This window comes from Lissotriton helveticus, chromosome 5_1, assembly GCF_964261635.1.
Source record: "Lissotriton helveticus chromosome 5_1, aLisHel1.1, whole genome shotgun sequence".
In the NCBI taxonomy this organism is placed as follows: Eukaryota; Metazoa; Chordata; class Amphibia; order Caudata; family Salamandridae; genus Lissotriton; species Lissotriton helveticus.
In genome coordinates this window covers 940,459,492-940,481,025 of record NC_136065.1, presented here as the reverse complement: position 1 = coordinate 940,481,025, position 21,534 = coordinate 940,459,492, and the positions used below count along the sequence as shown (strand labels likewise).

Here is a 21,534-nt window from a genome sequence, read left to right as displayed (position 1 = left end):
AAAAAAGCAAGCACTCACCTGGACTTCTTCCGGGTGCCGTCAATGCCGGACCAGATTTGGGGGCGTTCCCGAGAACAGGCTTTCGGCTGACGTCACCAAAAGGGAAAAATTCTCGGGAACGCCCCCGAATCTGGTCCAGGATTGACGGACAGAGCCGTCTCCCAATGGCTAGCCTCCATTTATGGAGCTAGCCAATGGGAGGAGGGGGCGGATACCCGACCCCACAGAGGAAAACATAAGATTTTGCTAGCGCATGCTTACTTCGTACGCATTGGCTAGGCAAAACCTAAAAACTAGTCATCCTTGGGTACCAGAGTACTTCACTTGAGGCAGCTCACTACTCTGCACTCACTACTCTGCACTCACTACTCTGCACCAGTGGCGGCTGGTGGAATTTGAAGCTGGTGGGGCGTATGCATAACGATTGAACGTATGCAAGCATCAGCCCTGCATCCTCCATCAGACCAGCCCACGGTACGATCCTGCTGTCACCCAGCGCTTCGACTAATCACTTCTAACACCAGTACACACTAACACCAGTACACACTTCAATGCTGCACAGTCCCTGGCAGCGAGAGGATGAAATGCTGCATCAGCCCTGCATCCATCAGACCAGCCCACGCTACGAGCCTGCTGTCACCCAGCACTTTGACTAATCACTTCTAACACCAGTACACAGTGACCTCAGAACATTCTGGAAACACCTAAAGATTCACACATTTTGGCAAACGTACGCCTAGTAATCCGCTTACTGATTCTAATTTCTTGCAACCTGCTCCCCTTTCCATGCACCGTCGCGTGGCTGCCATAGAGCTTGGTTAAAACAAATACATTAAAAAAATGGTTTCACGACTGATGTCACTGACACTCCTACGCTTCCGTTTGCTCTGGCAGAGGCTTTACAAAACACATCACTCAGCACACTCCAAGCCTGTGCTGTCCCACATCTCCACAGCAAACACCCGGGCCTGCAGGGAGTGCCAGCCCACTCTCCCCTGCAGTGCACTGCTTTCCAAAGCAGGCCCTCACCTTCCCTCCAAGCCTATGCAATCCCACATACCCACGGCAAACACCCGGGCCTGCAAGATGTCCCAGCCGGCCCTGGCCATTCTCACCTGCAGGGCACACGCTTTCCTGGGCAGCCCCCACCTTCTTTCCTCCAGGCCCCTCACACTTCAAAACCTGTGCTCTCCTACACCTCCACAGCAAACACCCGGGCCTGTAGTGTATGCCAGCCCGTTCTCGTCTGCAGGCACATGCGTTGCAGATCAGACCCTCCTCTTTGCCCCCAAACTCCCCAACCTGTTTAGTCCCACCAGGCACCACTCTGGGCAAAGATTTCACCTCGTTAACTAATGTCAGATTAGTACCGAACTAAAGCAAACAGCAATTGCCGTGCGTACAGGATCTTCATTCTGTGTGAGCACCAGCTGAGCCCAGTGGCGGCTGGTGGAATTTGAAGCTGGTGAGGCGTATGCATAACGATTGAACGTATGCAAGCATCAGCCCTGCATCCTCCATCAGACCAGCCCACGGTACGATCCTGCTGTCACCCAGCGCTTCGACTAATCACTTCTAACACCAGTACACACTAACACCAGTACACACTTCAATGCTGCACAGTCCCTGGCAGCGAGAGGATGAAATGCTGCATCAGCCCTGCATCCATCAGACCAGCCCACGCTACGAGCCTGCTGTCACCCAGCACTTTGACTAATCACTTCTAACACCAGTACACAGTGACCTCAGAACATTCTGGAAACACCTAAAGATTCACACATTTTGGCAAACGTACGCCTAGTAATCCGCTTACTGATTCTAATTTCTTGCAACCTGCTCCCCTTTCCATGCACCGTCGCGTGGCTGCCATAGAGCTTGGTTAAAACAAATACATTAAAAAAATGGTTTCACGACTGATGTCACTGACACTCCTACGCTTCCGTTTGCTCTGGCAGAGGCTTTACAAAACACATCACTCAGCACACTCCAAGCCTGTGCTGTCCCACATCTCCACAGCAAACACCCGGGCCTGCAGGGAGTGCCAGCCCACTCTCCCCTGCAGTGCACTGCTTTCCAAAGCAGGCCCTCACCTTCCCTCCAAGCCTATGCAATCCCACATACCCACGGCAAACACCCGGGCCTGCAAGATGTCCCAGCCGGCCCTGGCCATTCTCACCTGCAGGGCACACGCTTTCCTGGGCAGCCCCCACCTTCTTTCCTCCAGGCCCCTCACACTTCAAAACCTGTGCTCTCCTACACCTCCACAGCAAACACCCGGGCCTGTAGTGTATGCCAGCCCGTTCTCGTCTGCAGGCACATGCGTTGCAGATCAGACCCTCCTCTTTGCCCCCAAACTCCCCAACCTGTTTAGTCCCACCAGGCACCACTCTGGGCAAAGATTTCACCTCGTTAACTAATGTCAGATTAGTACCGAACTAAAGCAAACAGCAATTGCCGTGCGTACAGGATCTTCATTCTGTGTGAGCACCAGCTGAGCCGCAGGAGGTTTGGGATCAAAAGGCGCGCGAGTTGAGCATATTTGAACTAAAGGCGGCGGCGACCGAAATGCTCGAGGGGGTGGAGGGGGTGGGGTGGGGGGGGGGGGGATCGCGACCTGAATACTAATTTACCAGCATTAAAAATTATAAAAGTAAACGTGCCTGAGGGCTATGAATCTAGGATGCCACCTCCGCTCTGGCCTGTTATGGTGGGTCCGCGACACTTGTTCCTGCTGCAGGAAGCAACCAGCAGGCAGCTTCCCCCCCCTACGCAACGCAAGGGAAGCAGCGCTGACCAATCACGGAGTTCATAGAGCAGGGCTAAAACTGCCCATAATGAGACCCGGCTCCCCGGGTCTCTGCCTGTGTAAGTGCAAGGAGAGGAGGAGGGGGGAAGGGGCTACTGCGTCTGTGCGCATGCGTGGGCAAGTCAAAATAAATGACTTGTCCTCAATGCGCACACACTTCTGCTGCCCCCTGCCCTCCCTGCCACGCTGCTCTGCTATCTGCTAGCCCAGCCTGCCGGCTGCCACTCACTGCTGCAGGCCCGCCCCCCACACCCCCTTCCGCGATGACGTCACTATAGTTAGTGACTCCGACCTACGGCGACCTCAAGGCTCAATAATTATCATGACTCTGTAATTAAATTGGGATGTATTTATGCAGCGGTCGTCCATGGCTAGTGGGGCAACGCCCCAACGCCCCCAATGGACGAACCGCCACTGCTCTGCACCCACTACTCATTACTCTGCACCCACTACTCACTACTCTGCACTCACTACTTTGCACTCACTACTCACTACTCTGCACCCACTACTCTGCACCCACTACTCTGCACCCACTACTCTGCACCCACTACACCTCCCTCCTCCCAGTCTCGGGGGCGGTTTGTATGTTACAGTAGTGGCCTAACGGCCAGAGCTGTCGACGTTGGAACTGGGGAGCCAGTACGAGTCTCGGCGTCGACTCGGCATCCTGTGTTTCTGGGCCAATCACGTAATCTCCCCGTGCCTAAAAACTTGAATGTGTCCTCGTGTGATATTTAATGATGATGCTCATTTAAAGCGCTCTAGTACCTACGGGTCGAGTTAAAGCTATATAGAACTGCACAAAACAATAATACTGTGCTCTAAATCAGTCCACCAAACTGCAGCGTGCAATATGGGTTTAAAGATAACATACTCCCCCCACCCATAGCAATAGTGTTTTCACTGGAGTCACCTTAATCTATCCATCCAACTCCAATCTCTGCCCCATTTAAAGTAGTGAAGAATCCATACATCCGTTAATCTTATTTATGAGTGGAATGCAGAATTGGGATGGTATTGAAGGCCAATGTTTGGAAAAAGTTCTGAATATGCCCATGTCAGCTTGACAAACAAAGCTTTCACGTCACCTAAAAAAGAAAAGGTGACCCCACCGGAAACCACCGGATCAAATTAAGCATTGCAGCCGCAGTGCCGATATTTTGTACAAATCAGCCAGTAAATGGGTATTTGGATTTCAAAAAGAGGTCTGTGAGGAGACACGGATTTCAACATGGCGGACAGCTGGGGCCGTATTCCACCGATAGAGAACATTGCAGCCCTCGCCGAGCCGGACTTGATAGGACTGCCCCTCCCCTAAGAGCTCCCATCCGGCAGACGTCACGAGAAGGAATATGAGAGCGGAGCAGTGTGGGATCACAGACCGGCAGAGACGGGCAGCGGGCAACGAGAGGAGAAACCGGCGGAATCCAAGGACTGCACAGAAGAGAACAGGACCGGACAACTTAGTTGTAGGAGGTAGGAGGGGGAGAGGGTCTCGGTGCACTTGTGTGTGTGTGTGCATGCAACGGTCTCCCCTTTGCAAAAGTTAGAGCTATTGGCATTGTAAATGACAAACTTTTTATTTATGTGTTGGTTTTGAAAACAGATAAATGGCATTGTCATTTACAATGCCAATAGCTTAATCTCTCGCAAATGCGAGACCTATTGTGTCTCCTCCTGCACAGGGAGCTGAGGGAGCTTCCCACACACATAAGGCTACAGCACAGACCGCGCCTCTCGCACAGGGAGAAAGGACTGCACAGAGAGCTGTGCCAGAACAGGTGCAGGTCTCACAGTAGCATCCTGAGCTCCCCACTCACATTACAGGGAGCGCTTCGGAGCCAGCTGCACATGCATCCCTCATGCAGTCACCACAGATGTGCACTAGAGGATGCAGTGCAAGCTTCCTTCACACACAGACCAAGCTTGGCAATGGCGGCAACTTTGCAAGCTGCCTCACACCCAAGAACAGGTGCCTAACAGTCATTATTCAGGCTGGCAGGATTCCCTCTCTCACTCCGAGAACAGGCTCGGTGTAAGACACCATGGTGCACGTTTAGCTCACAGAGAGAACAGGCGCAGTAAAACAGCAGCAGAATAATTAAAACACAAAAAGGGGTTTACTGTAAAATGTCAAATTAGTCCACTTCCCGCCAAAACACAAAGGTGGCACGGTCATTGCCAGACTCCCCTTGCTACACAACACCCGCGCCACTCAGTCGATGCCCATGCAGCTCAAGGGCATGCCTGTCTGTCACTACTGTCCTGGGGCGTAGCTTTTATTTGTGTAGCGGGTGCAGTGGCGCTGTGACCTATAGGGGCCCACTGACTGAACCTTCAGTATGACTATTCCACAGTTCAAACAGCGGAAGGAAAGGGAGAGGGGTATTACAGGGCACACGAAACACCTGTTACGCCACTGCCGCTGCCTTGTCTTACAGTACACCTGATCTAATAGGGGCAGTCTTTCATTTGGTAACGTAATGTCTGAAGAAATATTTTTCACTGAAATGCCATAGTGGGCAATGTCGGCACATCGTCCGAGAATGATGCAGCATTTAATCAGAGTTGAAAATTTTTGACGATGCATTATGGGTAGCTTATAGCGTATTCGCCATGTGAGATGTGTATTAATATGGCAAAAGATAACTTACGACCTGAAAATGGCTATCCTTTCACCGCAGTCTCCCATTAAAATGTACATTTCAATAAAGTGGACTGTCCTTCAAATTGACTAACTGACCTTCACATCTACCCCTCAATCAATAAACTCCCACCTCTGTGATGGGCGGTGCTTTCCGACTCCTCTAAGCAGGCTCCTACCTGACACCCGCACACCAGGTCAGCGTCCATGGCAAGCAGGTCGACTACCTTCTCTTTGCCCTCGTCACCCCATTGTGCGCCCAGCACTACTGTCACCCGGTTGCCCCCGTCGCCACCCTCCAGCTTCCCGTTGGTAATACCGCTCAGAGCTGCCATGCTGCAATTAAAGAGCAGGAATGGGCGCCAAGAACCGCTTCCGCCCTCACCAACATGGCGGAGACCCCCGTCTTCCCCATCAAATATGGTGGAGGGTCCTTTTCCGCACTTTCCATTGCAACATGATGCCACAGACTCACATCCGGGTTCGTCGCGTGACATTACAGAGTACTATCACGTACCCGCTGGGTTTTACTATAGAACCTAAATTGTGTTGGCGCTACTACAGCAGTGATATGGTAACATAATTAAGCATGGCGCATTTAATTGATAAATCCGCGCACACCCCCAACCCCCGCAGAAGACCAGGCAGCCCAGGCAAAGCCCTGCGCCGCCGCCAACTAGGTGACCCGCCCACTGGGCCGGCAACACTAATCCGCTGCCGCTGAGCCGGAAGTCTTGCAATCATTGAGGATGAATAGCATCACCTGACCATTTAAGACAGTAAGTTGCCATGATGCCATCAATCTGATTCCTATCTCCAGTCATCAGCACATTATTAACACAACCAGTAGTACGGTATGTTAACTTTCTAACACAGTGACAAGCCAGCAGCACTTGTTACGGTCTGTACAGCAGCAGCACACGCCCGGCTCAAATTAAGCACTGATTTTAGGAGAGGTGCAACACCTCAATGGCGCAATTAAGAAAAGGTTTGATAGAGACCCCAGATTTTGCGCCTCAGGTAACGATACGAGGGGATCTCGGAGCTGTGCGGCATGCATTCAGTGGCGGACAGGTACTGCCTGCCTCTCTTTAGCCTTCAGTTACCCGATCTGCAGTTATTGTATGATCGACTTCAGGAGGATGAAATTCAGGGATGTGACCCTGTGACGCTGGTGTCAACACAGATGACCGCAGCGGATGCGAGAATACACTGAAGTATTTCCGAGTCTGTGTGCGCTGCGAAGCCTGCCAGACAGCTAAATTAGTGCTTTACAAATCCAACCAACCACCAAGCAAGACAAACGGGAGAGCGGGAGAGGCGAAGGTGCGAGAGAGAGACCGAGAGAGTGAGTTAGCCGCAGGGGCGTTGCCGCCATTGGTGCAGCAGGTGCAGCGGCGCCGGGCCATTGAACCCTGAATACCGCCACATCCAATAAACATTTAACAGGACCACAAACACAGACCCGCGGTTCCGTGGGTGCACTCTGTGCTCAACGTCACAACATTTGAGCCAGTCAAGGACAGAACGGAGACCTCAGAGTCACGCTCATCCAGTCATTTCCCTTTGCATTCTGGGACTCGCATTCATGTATTTATGAAGCCCAAATATAATAACCAGCACAGAAAAGCAAATGAAAACGGAAGGCTGGATAAGCTGCGGTCTGTGTTTCTACATGGCGGTATGTGTGGGGGTGGAGATGTAAGGTGGCCGAGAGAGGCCATTCCACATCAGTGGGAATCAAAAGGGGGACATTCATTGCTCCTTTTCCAAGTTGACGACTATAAGCGCTATACAAATGCAATTACACTTCCCATAAGCTGTAGAGGCAGGTGTGACCTTGGCAGACGGGCTCCGGGCACAAACTCCAGTAACAGCTGCATGAAGGGTCCGAGACTGCCCAGCAGGCGACTGTGAGACCGAGAGAAGGAGGAGGAGGTGCAAGGGAGGAGGGTCCTGGAAAAGGACGTCCAAAACAGGGGAGGGGGAGAGGAGGATGAGTTGTGGAGGAGGGAAGTGCGGGCCGGGAGAAGGAGGAGGAGCGGAGACCTCCGGGGTCTGAGAGAGGGATCGGAGAGTGTGCGAGCCGAAGGAGGCCGAGGTCAGGGGCAGAGAGCATAGGGCTGCAGCCGCAGCGAGGAGCCCGGAGCGCGGCGAGAACTCAGGACCAACAGGGGGTCAGGGCGGCCCCAAGGACTCCCAGATCAAGCAGCAGCGAGGAGTGCGGGGCTGCCCAGCGAAGCCGGAGATAGCGGCCACGGACACACACTCTCCGCCAGGGGTCGCTCTGGAGAGCTGGAGAGCTACGGAGGACGGGGACCCGCAGAGGGGAGACCCGGGCGCGCTGCAGCCGGAGACCCGCGGGAAGCAGAGCAAGACCCGGAGGAGGGACTGGGAGAGGGCGCCGGGCGACCGGGCATGGATGGGTGCGAGCCGCGTCTGGAAATAGGGTAAACTGCACCGCAAGGGGCATGCGCGTCACATTTCAAAGGCATCACGGTGTGGATGTGTGTACATGTGTCGCTGTATGTGTGCGTGTATGTGCGCTCCTGTGTGTGTGTGTGTCTCTGTGTGCGACGGCGGGGGGAGGGGGGAGTGTCGTGTATGCATGGGAGAGTGTGTGTCTGTATCTATGTATGTGCGTGCGTGCATGGGCGCTCGTGTGTGTGTCTGTGTGAATGCGCATGCGTGTGGGAGCTTCCCAGGAGACAGCAGCTGGCCACAGCGCTCGTTCGCGTGCGCGTGGCCAGCTCAAATCGCCTCCTCGGAGAGAAAATGCGCACGGCCAGGTGCTGTCTCCTGGGAAGCAGAGTCAGCGACAAAAGATCTCCTGGCGGACACAGCGCTTACGCGCTGTTAAACGCCAGGAGACCTAAAATCACAAAACTTGCACGCTTAGTTAGTGCCTGAGAACAACTGTATGCGGACCTTTAGGATCGTTATTTGTACTGTTATGAATGTAAATTCATACTAGATTTTATTATTTTATTACTTTGACTCACTCAAACAATATGTCATCTGAGGTAAAGCTGCCAACTGGATCTGCCTCATTAAAGCATTTCAGGCACTCCTGTTTTTAGGTCTCACGTCAGCGAAAGACCTTATGTCGCCCGTTTTCGGGAATATGGACAGGAGAGGGTGCACGAGCGCCGAGCTGCTCAATTTTGACCTCGTGAGCGCGCACGGCGCCGTGCCCCTCTCCTGTCCACATTCCCTTGCGCAAACACTCACTCACGCATGCGCACATACACACACTGCATACACACACACACACACGCACACGCACTTACACTTACACAGACACGCAGGCACCCAGACAGGCAACCCCCTCCTCCTCCCCCACAGTCACACACGCATACACACAGACTCCAAGACACACGCACGCTCACACACATACACAGCCCGCCGCCACGCGCGCGCCCACACATGCCCCCCCCCCCCCCCGCCCTCGCAGGCCAGCCACAAAGCGTAGCCCCACTCACCGGCAGCAGGACTCTTCCTCCATTCTTCGGCACCGGGGCGCAGGGTAGGCTCCTGCCTGCTCCGGTGCTGCAACCAATCGCGGCTCTTCCGTGGGAGGCGGGGTAGGCTCCCGCCCTCCTACTGCCTGTTTCCGGTTGTCGCGCCGGCCTGCCTGACTTCCTGGTCGCAGGCCGGCAGAGTGACGGCGGTGATTTGCGGTATTTATTTATTTAGTTATTTATACATTTTTATATAGCGCAGACTTTACCCGAAGGCGGTATTTATTTATTTATGTATTTATGCATTTTTATATAGCGCGGACTTTACCCGAAGGCGGTATTTATTTATTGTTATTGTGTGTGTGTGTGGGGAGGGGGTAACCAGATGCAGTGAACTGTTAAAATAAAGGCATCTTTGTGTACATTTTAACACGTACTATTGTACCTGAAAAATGTGTGCTAACTCCCCAAAAAGAGATAGGCACATTGTTTTTTTAAAAATCTATCAGGCTAGCTTGTGCTATGTTCGATTGAATGATAAATGCAGGGTCGATAGTTAAAGATTTCTGTTTCTGTATTCTAATGGAAAGTGGGTGCGGTCTCTAAGAGAGACTTTTAGTCCATGTGTTTTTTCCAACTTTGCATTGCAGATATGTATATATGAACCAAATAAAGCCATAATTTGAAATGATCTGGTTGTCATTTACGGAATGATATGACATATCTACACATGCTGTTTGTGCTTTTCTTAAAAGGGAAAATAATTTTGCAGTACGTATGAACACATGCAGTGTGTGTGGTAACCTGATAGCTCTGTCTTTTCCCCTGAAATGGGGCACTTTTCTCTCTTTTATGCACAATCTGACGAGGCTTTATAACCAGCGTTCTTTCTGTTTAATACGTTTTATATTTTCTTTCATACTTCTTAGCTCTGTGTTTGTTTAATTCAAGAGGTCTTAATACCAGCAATCCGCATTTTAACAAAAGCTGCAACTCGATGTCAACTACCGTGGTTTTATTGCATACCATCACGTGCAGCCCAATATTTCTGCATGAGTCCGATATCCCTTCATTTGCCTGTTCGCTGTGCACGCACCTGTGCCATTTCTTGCATGTAATTTTATTGTGCCACTATAGCTCTACTGTGTCACCATTGCAAACATTGCAACTTATAGATAGATAAAATGATAGAGACAAAAAGAAAGCTGTGTTTTATGTTTTGACCCTGTACTTATATGTGCATACGTTTGTGTAGTCCATTTCTTCTTGGACTGTGTTGGTGGTATCGGAGTGAATCTTAAACCACCACACACTGATTGATGTACCCGTCACTGTTTACTATTTCACTTCAACAACTTGAAAACAGGAGACAGCACCAGTGTGTTGCTGCTAGCTTTGTAGTCATTTGGTCCTGTTTGGGGTTTCCGTGGCATGAGTTGAACCTTGCGGCATTGGCAGCATGGTGTTTGGCGATGCACAAGGATGCAAACGATCAGACAGGTACGATGAGTGCAGTTCGTTAACATTATTTCGTAGCATGCCGACTATGCATTTTATGACATTTGCTTCATTCTATCACAGACTGCCTTAGTTCGAAGTAAGGCAGTGAATGGGTGAACACACCATTTGGCAGCTTGTGAGCCTCTCTCCGCACTCATGCTGGTTTGCTTGCAACCGGTATCAGACTTCAAAGTAATCCGTTCCCCCGTCCCCCGTTGCTCGCTGAAGGCTGTCATGCCCAAGATCACACCGACTGTCACTCAGACCTGGCTTCTCCCACTTTGGCTAGGTGAAAAACAATGTTTATATTGGGCGTCCTGGTTTGTACATTCCCAAAATAGTCGAGCGTTGTTGCAGTAAACATTCAAAAAAAGGTTCGGTTTGGGCTCTTTAATAACAACGCCCACCCTTTACTACATTTTCCAGCACACCTGTGTGGTTTCTGTGAAAGTTTTAAATAAAATGTGTTGATCATATCACGGGTACAGCTGTGCTCCTTGCATTCCCTCCTCCCTTTTAGCCCATCCCTTTCAGCAGCAGCTGGCAGGCACCGTAAGGGGCAGAGCAGCGCACACATTTAAACGTTGTTTATTCACTCTCTCTTACCTAACACAGCATAGCACATAACACCCAAGTCTGACACCACATCACACACAGCAGAGCACATCACACTCAGGCCTGACACCACATCACACACAGCAGAGCACATCACACTCATGCCTGACATCCCATCACACACAGCAGAGCACATCACACTCAGGTCTGACACCACATCACACAAAGCAGAGCACATCACACTCAGGTCTGATATGACCCACACAACCCCACACATCACCACACACACACACACACCCACACAACCACACAGACCCACCCACACAACCACACACACAAAACCACACCCAACCACACACACAACCACACCCAACCACACACTCAACAACACCCTCACTCTATCTATCTTTCGCCCTCACTCTATCGCCCTCACTCTATTTGTCTATCTAACGCACTCACTCTATCTATCGCCATCACTCTATCTATTGATCGCCCTCACTGTCTATCGCCCTCCCTCTATCTATCGCCCTCCCTCTATATATCGCCCTCCCACTATCTAGATATCGCCCTCCCACTATCTATCCATCGCACTCACTCTATCCATCGCACTCACTCTATCCATCGCATCGCCACAGCATCACTCAGCCCCACCACAACATCACTCAGTGCCACCAAAGCATCAATCTGTGCAACAATTCAACAAAAACAGGTTCAAATATGTTCTCTCAATATTTCAAGCTTTATTACAAATGTCACAAAAAGATGTTAATATTTCACTTCTCTTCTTGGATTTTCATCACAATAAAACACACTGAACATAATCTTCACAAAAGTGATTTACAAAAGTTTAAGCTATTGCCATTATAAATTACAATAACTTTTATGTAAGTATTATTTATTAAAACAAATAAAAGCCATTGTTATTTGTAATATCAATACATCTAAGTCATGTAAATACAACACATATTGCATTACAAATGCTATAGGTGTCACATTTGCGAAAGTTAAAACTATTGGCATTGTAAATGACAAAGCTATTAATTTAGCGATTTTCAAAACCAACACATTAATACAACAATTGTCATTTATCATACCAATAGCTCAAACTTTCCTAATGCGAGACCTATTGCATTGCAAATGCTTGTTTGCACTAGTTGCGCTAGGGATTAGGGAACTTGCAGTTTCACTTCCCAACAAAATTCGAAAATGGCGTCCTAATGGAAATAAAATTGAGGAAGTTACCACCTACATTTATTTAGAGGTCAAAATATTCGCATCTCAGAAGAAGGCAATTTGGGTAAAAGCCTAAGCCATCAAATATGGATTTTCAACACTGGCCAGATTCATTAAAGGCCATGAATTGAAATCTATGGGAGCAGTTATGAAAGCCAAATTGCTGCTAACCCTCGCATATGGATTGGAGATATTGTTAAGTGATGAGGCTCCTCTGCTTGATAAACTGGTAATTGGAGCCTATAAATAGATCTTTAGGCTACCCAGGATGGCCTCGCCTGCTCAACTCTAGTTAGAATTTTTAGTTACAAAATCGTCACTTGACAGGCCAGCGGCATTTGTAAATGTTTGTTATAAATTGCGTGCATCGGCCGATAACACCTTGGCAAATCTAGTCTGGTACGAGATCAATCTACACCTTGGAAACTGCTCCCATAAAAAGCATCTTGACAACTTTATCAGGTTATTGGCGTTAGGTGACCTTTTGGAATTTGAAGATCACCAGTCAAACCTTTAAGAAAGCAGTAAATAAGTCGATCAGACTGCAAAAGTGGACCATAGGTAAGGAAACCATGTCCAAATGTCGTCATGGGTGGCTGCTGTTGAAATCCTATTTATCTCAAAGAGAATCGCTGCTGTTGGCAGCATCTTACGATCGGAAGGTTAAACAATCACTTCTGGCCCTCAGGTTTGGAGAGATTCCCAAGTTAGACCTTATACCAAAATGGAGGATATATGGTTCTTCCAAAGCCCGTACCTGTTTGTGGCATCAGAAAACTGAGACTCTGATCCACATTATATGCATCTGCCCACATTATATGCATCTGCCCAATGTTAATTGACTAACATAGAAGTCTACTAAGGCGTGAATATCTTGATTGGGGAATCAGATCATGTGTGACTGCACTCGTGGAGTAAATGGACCCAATTAACAAATTATTGAACATTAGACTAGTGCAGTTTTTGGCTATTTTAAATAATCTCATAGCTGCCTAATGTAATGAGCAATCTTGGGGGGGATATTGGCACTTCATCTTAGTCCGTGTTAATTCAGGTATTTTATTTAGACAAAGATATACGAGTGGGTATAAAGCAAGGTCCAGCTGCTAGGGTTCCCTTTAGACCCTATCCTGTAATGTTAAAGTAATTTATTCAACTAGGCAGCTTTTTATTGCATATTGGTTCATTATCGAAGCATCGTTTTTTACATAGGTTCCATACTCGACTGAAAACCCTTGTCCACTTAATGTTATATCTATTATTGCAGTTTGAATTTGCACAAAAGCACTTTAATACCCATAGTAATGTTTTTATAAGAACGACAAACTGCAGCGTTATAACATTGTTGCTGCTGGGTCCCCTTTAGTCGCTGGTCCCAACTCGTTTTGCTAAGGCACTAATTTTACTTGACTTTGTACTTTCGTCTTGTACTTTGGCCCTTATTAAAGTACAGTCTCAAACTTGGGTACTACATTTGACTGAAAGCATTGTCTTAGTGTAGCACCCACTACTGCTACTTGAATTTGCACTTCTCCATTTCTACATCTGTAGTGGTGTTTTAGGCGAAAGTTAATTAGCAGTACTACAAATTTCTTGTGGCTTGACTAAATAATTGCGAGACTTTTTAATTTTGTATTGGGCACTTTTATTACAATTGAAAGGAAAGGCTGAAGGAAAAGGTAAAGAGCCATAACCATGAGGTTTTATGGTTGAAGTAGCCCTATGATGCTTTTGTGTGTCTTTCTTTTATTGTTTGGTATTGTTGGACCCGGTCCTTTGGGCAGGTTCACCCCGTGACTTTTTGCTTTTTCCTAGCCTGTTTTTGGAACCTGGGTTGGTGATTTTAGGCCTCTACGCACTTTTTCACTGTGGTACAGTGTAAAGTGCGTGTGCTTTCTGTGTATGGATGGTGAGCGCCCTGCCCTCCCATAGGAATGAATGGGAAATATGTATGCCCATGGTAGATTCCTGATGCGTGGGGAGTGCAGGGGCGAGTTTGATATGTGTGAACTCGTGAGACTGAATGCTGCATAATGGTATATGCGGCACGGCTGTATCTAGTCCAGAAGCGCCACTTTTAGAAGTTGGCATAATTGTGTAGTGAGTCTGCTAGCACGTGATTGGCTGATGGGCCTGGCCCTGGATGCCTGGGCCTGCTGGTAGATGGACTGTCTGGAGGAGGGGGGTCTGAGTCAGCCGTAGATGAAAGGCCCCCATCTGCTGTTAGGGAGGGGAGGAAAGAGCGTCTGGTGGAACCAGGCTGTGCCTGGCAGCCCACCCCTGATGGCTCTCCCTCCTGATAACCCACTGTCACCTCTGACCTGAGGCTGACAGGAGAGGGAAACCAGATACACCCAGGGCTTAGGGCTCGCTTACACAAAGACTTCAAAAGACTTCAAAGCCTTTTCTGTGTATAAGAAGGGGCTGTGTTCCCTTCCAATTTGTTCTTGTTTTCTGACTTGAATCTGCCAGGGGCATGCTGCTGCTTGGGCTCAGGGGATCCCTGAGTCCTGCCCAGCCCCTGGACTCCTGATGGACTTGCCTGGATTCCTGGGGGACCCCTCTGCCCTGCCTGGGCTGAGGGGGGGACTTGGCTTTGCCCCCCTGGGAGGCTCTGGGGCTTTGGCAGCGTGGAGGAGCTGCATTGCCCTGTGGATAGCGCTGGAACTGTATTTCTAGCGCCTGGAGGCGCTGAGCTTCCTCCCGATCGCCTGGGAGCGCTCTGCCGGTTGTCTAGCGCTTTGGAGCGTGTCATTTTCCCCAAGCGCCTGAGGGCGCTTTATCTGGACTTTTCCTAGCGCTTAGGAGCGCTTTATGTCCGCTTATAGCGCTGGGCGCGCTAAGGCATCTGGCCCGTAGGAGGAATCAGCCCCCGCCTGCCTGCCTAAGGATCGGGCCGCCGCGCTGCCCGCAGTGACCCGGAAGTGACTGACCGGCCGGCCAATCCTGTCGCGGCCGGCCGGAAGTCCCGCCCCGCAGTCGGCGGGGAGAAGAAAGGAGAAGGCGCGGAAGATGGCGGCCGTTCGCGGGGCTCCTCTCGGCTGAGGGAGCCCCGAGGAGAAGAGGCGGCCTGTTGGCAGGGCTCCCGTGTGCCGAGGGAGCCCTGCAGAGAGGGAGAAGTCCGGCGCGGGAGTAGCGAGGCTCCCATGTGGTCGGGAGAGCCCCGCCTTCACCCCCGCGAGAAGGGACTGCTGTCGGGAGCCTTGCTGGCTCCACCCTGAGTCCCGGTCCCGAGACGGGGGACCGGGCAAAGCGAGGAGAGTCTGCGTGGAGCAGGAGCTCCGTAGATGCCGCCGAAGCCCGCCCCCGCTGCACAGAAGCCCCGGTGAGTGAAGGGCTGCGGGGGGAGATAGCTCCGTGTGGTGCCGGCCGAGGCACTGAGGAGAAGGGCGGCCCCGAATGGCAGTGGGTCGCCCCACCGTGATTACAGGGCCCGCGAGGGGTTCTTGAGGGCCCGCACTGCTGCATGTTGGTGCCGCTTCGAGGCACTGAGAAAGGGCGGCCCCGAATGGCAGTGGGTGCAGAGCCTGTGTGGCTACATGTGGGGCATGTGATGCCCAGAGTCTGTGTGGCTCCAACGTTGGGCACGAGTAATGCCAGAGCCTGTGTGGCTCCAACGTGGACATAGGTGTGTGTAGAGCCTGTGTGGCTCCAGCGTGGCGCAGTTTGCGCCTGAGGGCCAGTGAGGGCCCTGGCGCAGTGTTGATGATTCTCCAGCTGCCCAGCAATTAGTGGGCAGCTGCACCGTTTAGGCGCAAGATGGAGAAGGAGTCCCTGAGAGGGATAGAGTTGGCACAGAGGTGCCCGGCCTACCCAGCTGCGCAGCACTTAGTGCCAGCTGCAACGTTTAGGCCCTTGTGAGTGTTCCCAGGGGCCCAGCAAATAGTGGGCCCCTGCATCGTTTAGGCCCCTGACATTGAGACTCAGGGCGTTCTAGCCCCAACAAGGCCAGTTGGCCTAGGGACTGCCACAGGTGGTGGCTTATGTAGGTTTTGCGCAATTGTATGGTTCTTGCACCTCTGAATGTGATTTCTTGCATCATGTCTTATTCCTGCACCTCTGAATGTTTTTAGACATCATGTGACTATTGCGCCACTGTATTATTCTGGTACCTCTGAATGTAATTTTATTGCATCATGTGCTTTATTCTTAACACCGCTGAATGTGTAGGTTTATGCATTATGTGTTTTTCTTTACTACTCCTCTGAATGTATATTTATGCATCATGGGTAATGTGTTCTTCCTTAGACCCCTAAAACGCTGTGTGCTACTTAGGTGGTTTTCCTTTACTACTCATCTGAATGTGTTTCATACATCATGGGTAATGTGTTCTTTCTTAGACCCCTAAATGCTGTGTGATACTTAGGTGGTTGTTCTTTTAGTACAGGTGGTCCTAGTGAGGTCCTGGTCCCCTGCGCGACAGTCTCCTAAGGGGTTTAGGGTTGCGTAGGTGGTACGTACCTGTCCCCAGTAGTTACTGGATGTGATCTATAACTGTTACTTTGTGTTACAGTGAAGTTTATATACTTTTATTCTAATTTCTGACAAGTATTTCTATATCTGCAAAGTGTGGATTCAGACAGTGGCCCATGTGGCCCTGTCTTGTAAATAATCCCTTGTGAATATTGCCGTGCCAGTTGGCACAATGTACATGTGTGATTTCTATCTGATATGTTTTGACAATACAAAAGTTATTTTAATATAACCTTGTGTGGAGTCTCTTTTGTGGTGTGCCTAGAATGTTGTTGCTGTCGTGCGCTGACGCAAATGCTTTACACATCGCCTCCGAGTTTAGCCTAGACTGCTCGCGCCATGCTACCTAGAGGGTGAGCAGGGGTTATCTTGGCGTGTGACTTCCTTGCCCTGACTGGAATGGTGGTTTCGGCCTGGCTTTGGCGTCAGCCTTAGCCTACCCGAAATAGCCGGTTTCCAACAGGTATTGTGTATTGTCTTATGTTTATGGTTTTAATTGACTAATAAACTATTTTCAGCACTTCCCACTTTGTATTTATGACCTCTAAGTTCCATTATCTTTATTGCTGTTGGCTGTGTATGGCTGTGTATGGAGCTTTGAAGATGCATGGAAGAGACACGGTCAAGTGAAAGTAGTAAGATGTTTTTATTATAGGAGCCAATGCACTGGGGTGCTGAAAGAAATAAAGCTCTGCACAACTCACACAGAATGCCTTTCAAGAAAGGCAAGGTAGTGAATGAAAGGTTAGAATGAAGAATTCAGAATGAGGGTAAGAGAAAGGAGAATTAAAACATAACACATACAGCATCTGCATCCTTTGGGAGAATACCCCACACCTCCTGTCCCTGTAACAAGGCAAGCCTAATGGTGTTTTATAATCAACTATAAAGTCACTGGATCTTTTTGATAAACCACCTCTACGGACCGGAATTCCGGCTGTAACCGTGGGAATGTTAGCAGAGTCCTTCAAATTCTCAACCACATCAGACAGTTAAGTCATTGTTATAATGATTGTGAACGCAAGCTGTGGCACAATTCCCGTTTGTAGCAGAATTGGGCTCAGTTATTTCCTGTTCCATTAACCTCCTAACTTTTATTGCCTCCCACTAAAATTAACATTCTTCTACAGTACCAAAGCTTTCCCATATATTCAACTTTGAAGCCCTTTGAAAACTTTGACAAACCTTTCTTTGCAAAAGTCAGCCTCTTATTCCTAAATTCCGCAACGCACAGCTTTACGTGTTTAACTGGTGTTCACTAATATTGTTCTGTATTCCCCCACGTTTTCTATTGTTTATGCATCTCTTCCAGAGAAAACATTTTGAAAGACTCCAACGAACCATTCCACATCCATACCTGTGCGAGGCTTCCTACATTTAAGTGACTCAAATGGGGGTGAAACATGTGGGGTAATGGGGAATACAATTTTATGACATTACCATAATTGGCAATATGTTTTTTTGCATATCAACTTTTGGCTGGCTGGAAACCACTGCAACCACATTAAATCTATCCATCAAACCGTTCATTTTCAATGCGTACAAAGTAGTACACCCATGTGTGATTCCTAACATTGTATAGTAATGAGTTAGTTTTGGGGTGTAACCTGAACGCCATTATCAGCAGAAATGGAATTGGGAATATCATCTGTTTGAAAGCACTTGCCCAGAAACCCTAACATGGAATTAATATTAGGGTTGTAAGGCCTCTTTAGTTCTACCAACTTGGGAAAATAGTCAATTAAAGTCCAAGCTTACCAGTTTCCTACTGCTCAAGCCTCACAAGGACCCAACCAATTGAAAGGCAATCTCACTCCAATCTGCATGGGAATGGTCATGGGCATGAAAAATGACAGGAAGCATTTTCAAGGTTTTTATCTAAGTCAACACACTGGTTGCAGTTTTGAACATTGTGAAGGAATTGAATCATCCATAGCAGTGCTTGTCGTTAATTTTTTTGTTTTTGTTTTTGTGAGCCGTTTTCTCTTATGTCCACAATGGCAATTATTTACTTGTGAAAAAAAAATAAGTGAAATAAAACATTTACCTTTCATAATGAATTCACCTTTTAAAGATAATTCTGTATTTTATGTATTCATGTTCAATTTCTTTAAATCATATCATGATAAACTGTACAAACAAAACTGCAGGGACTGAGTCTAGCAGTACTGTTGTAGATCAATCTCAGTATTACATTATTTTGTTTAAAAAGAAAGAGAAGATGAAATCAACTTTTCATTGTGTCATAGCTGGAGGAGACTACGTTGTGTTTAATATGTATTTTATGTTTTATAATGGTTTGTCTTACCTAAGAAGCCCATTTTAAGAAAAGTGCTAGTGCTTGATGGTGCAGTTTGGCAAAGTTACAATGATGGGTAAAAGATTGCAAAACCGAGGATTAAAACACCCGAAGAGGCTACATGTTTTTAAAATGTCTTTTCAGGCAGCCCGTGATGGGAAGTGCTCGTATTTGACAGTCTACCAGACAAAAGCAAAGTACGGTAGAGAGAGGACTTTACATATTGGCTAATGGCGTGCAAATTATGCTTATCGAAGGTCGGGAGATGTCTTGACCAATGGGGCTCTTCTCTAAATTTGGACCCCAAGACTTTCTTTTTATTTTTTATTTTCCGCCAATCATTTGTAACAGAATCTTTAACACTACCCACATTGCAGTACGGTTTGTTGGCCTCCGACCATGCTCTCTCTTTGATGACTTGATAGACTCCTGCAGAAGCATCCTGAACGTAACCTATCTCACTCTTCCATAACATCTTCAATACAGTTGTCACTATTTTGGCTGGTTATCCAGTATGATTTGATATTCTGTGTACCAGGGATATATGAAGTGCTGAAATTGTACTCCTATAATCTGCAAAAGTATTCGAATAATCATGTTGACGCCCTAACTGGTTATGCTCATCAATGGAATTTGCATACAACAAAATCTTCCTGGAATGCTACCACCCCTTTTGATGCTCCCAAACAAGATATGCATTGGTTTCTAGACAACAGAAGTGGCAGAGACCAACCCAAATAGCATCCCGATAAACCGCGCAGGTCTATCGGGTGTAATAAATGTAGCGATAAAGGCGGATGTCTTCCATGAGTTCGATCTGATGGTAGGCTAGCTCGAGATTCAAAGTTCTATAGAACATTTGCACCGGCTAACATTGCCAGCAAATCTGGATGCGTGGAAACCGATGACCAGCAATGAGGATTTGTTTGATAACAGATTTTAAATCATCCACACACATCTTCAGGAGATATCTATCTATCCATCTGTCTATTTTACTACCTAATCAAGTACATCAGCAACCAGGAGAACCTGATTCCACCATTAAACCTCCTTGACAACAATTTGAATAATACAGTAGGATGGTTTTTTAATATTCTTCAAAAATTCCTAGAAGCTTTTGCACAAGTTCTTGCCTGATCAAACACTTCTTTGTCTTTGGGCCCCACCTTTTCAACCACACCTAAATCTGCAGCATCAACATCATTTACACTTAAGTCTTTTTGTGAAATCTCTTCACCTTCATCAAAAATTCAACCTGTACCAAATGTATAATTGCACTGGATGGCTTCATATATACATTTGAATATTGTACTGCACCCCAACGCTTTAAAACATTTTTTGCCTGTAGATGGGCAATGTTTAAATGATACTGCTTGAAATTTAGATTGGCCCCAGTGTATTGGTGGCTTTCACATAAAGGGAAGGAATGAACAGATCAAAAACTAGCATTGAAGGTGTTGAATGAGAGAAAATACAATCATATTCAAACCAATGTTATTTAATCACATTGGAGACCTGCATCTTATGCAGAGAACAAATCATAGGGAAACCTAACAATGCAACAAAAATCACACAAACAGTGCCCAGAGAGGGGGGGGAGGGAGTGCAAGATGGTAGGTGGCGAGAGAGAAAGTTTGTGGTGGTGACAAAATATCACAAGCAATTCTGGTATATATTGTTCATATACCGGATGGTCAAAGTACACATAGTAAATACATATTCGCCATGTAACACATAGTCACAGTCTATTCATTACTGTTGATTGGGTGTTGGCAAGAGTTGTAATGTCGACGTTTTGACCCCTTTTCCCGTAGGTATCTTGAACCTTGTGGGTCTTCCTCAGGACAAGTGAAAGGTGGTAAGGACTAAGGGCACCTAACAATAGAGGGATTGTGTGTCATTACCTAACTGTAAAAAGAAAAAATATATAGATATAGTCCCAAGAGGATGGGCAAAGTTGCTTAATATTACAATGAGTGCTGGGGCGGGGGAGTCTCTCACAAATCAATCGTGAAGCAGGGGGGTTCCTTGGCTCTCCATGAAACACTGTAGGGTAGGAGTGAGGCGTCACCTGTACTTTAGAGGTGATGGTTAGCCAAACTAATAGGCATGTAGACAATTCGCAATCTGTGGCTGAAAGGCCACCACGCACTTACTGAATGTACGTATGTAGCATACCAACATCGAATCAAATAAAGGATTTCTTCTGTGGCGGGCAGGAAGTTCCGAAATTCTGGGAGAATGTTGTCAAGCCTGATTCAATCAAGGGTTGCACGTGGAATAAATCTAAGAAGGAGAGTAGAAAACCAGCTAGTACATTTTTCAGAACCGTGTTCATTAGGTATTAGAATTGGTGACCGGCGCGAGTGGAGCCAGTGCAAACAGTGGGCATGCTTCGCAAGCGTGTGGGCATTTAAACTGGAATGGAAAAGGATTTCCATGCATGATACCGTGAGGGTGCAAAGGCATCTCAAAATACCAAAATCATAAGGCTGCCACAAGTGCTACTTAAACACAGTTGTCCTCTGCTCGGGAAAATTCAAGTGTTATTAATGAACACGGT

General features: G+C 48.0%; 1 protein-coding gene across 3 annotated transcripts in view; it reads left to right on the top strand.

Moving 5' to 3' along the window:
• CCNJ (cyclin J) overlaps positions 1 to 21,534 on the top strand; it is a 94,029-nt gene that overhangs the window by 8,718 nt on the left and 63,777 nt on the right. The window contains exon 1 of one of the 3 annotated variants that reach the window (XM_078643441.1): positions 4,182 to 4,282. The exons of the other annotated variants lie outside the window; for them this stretch is intronic. The gene's annotated coding sequence lies outside the window, so the exon portion shown is untranslated. Of the gene's footprint in view, positions 1 to 4,181; positions 4,283 to 21,534 lie in introns of those variants that run through there. 3 annotated transcript variants of the gene reach the window in all.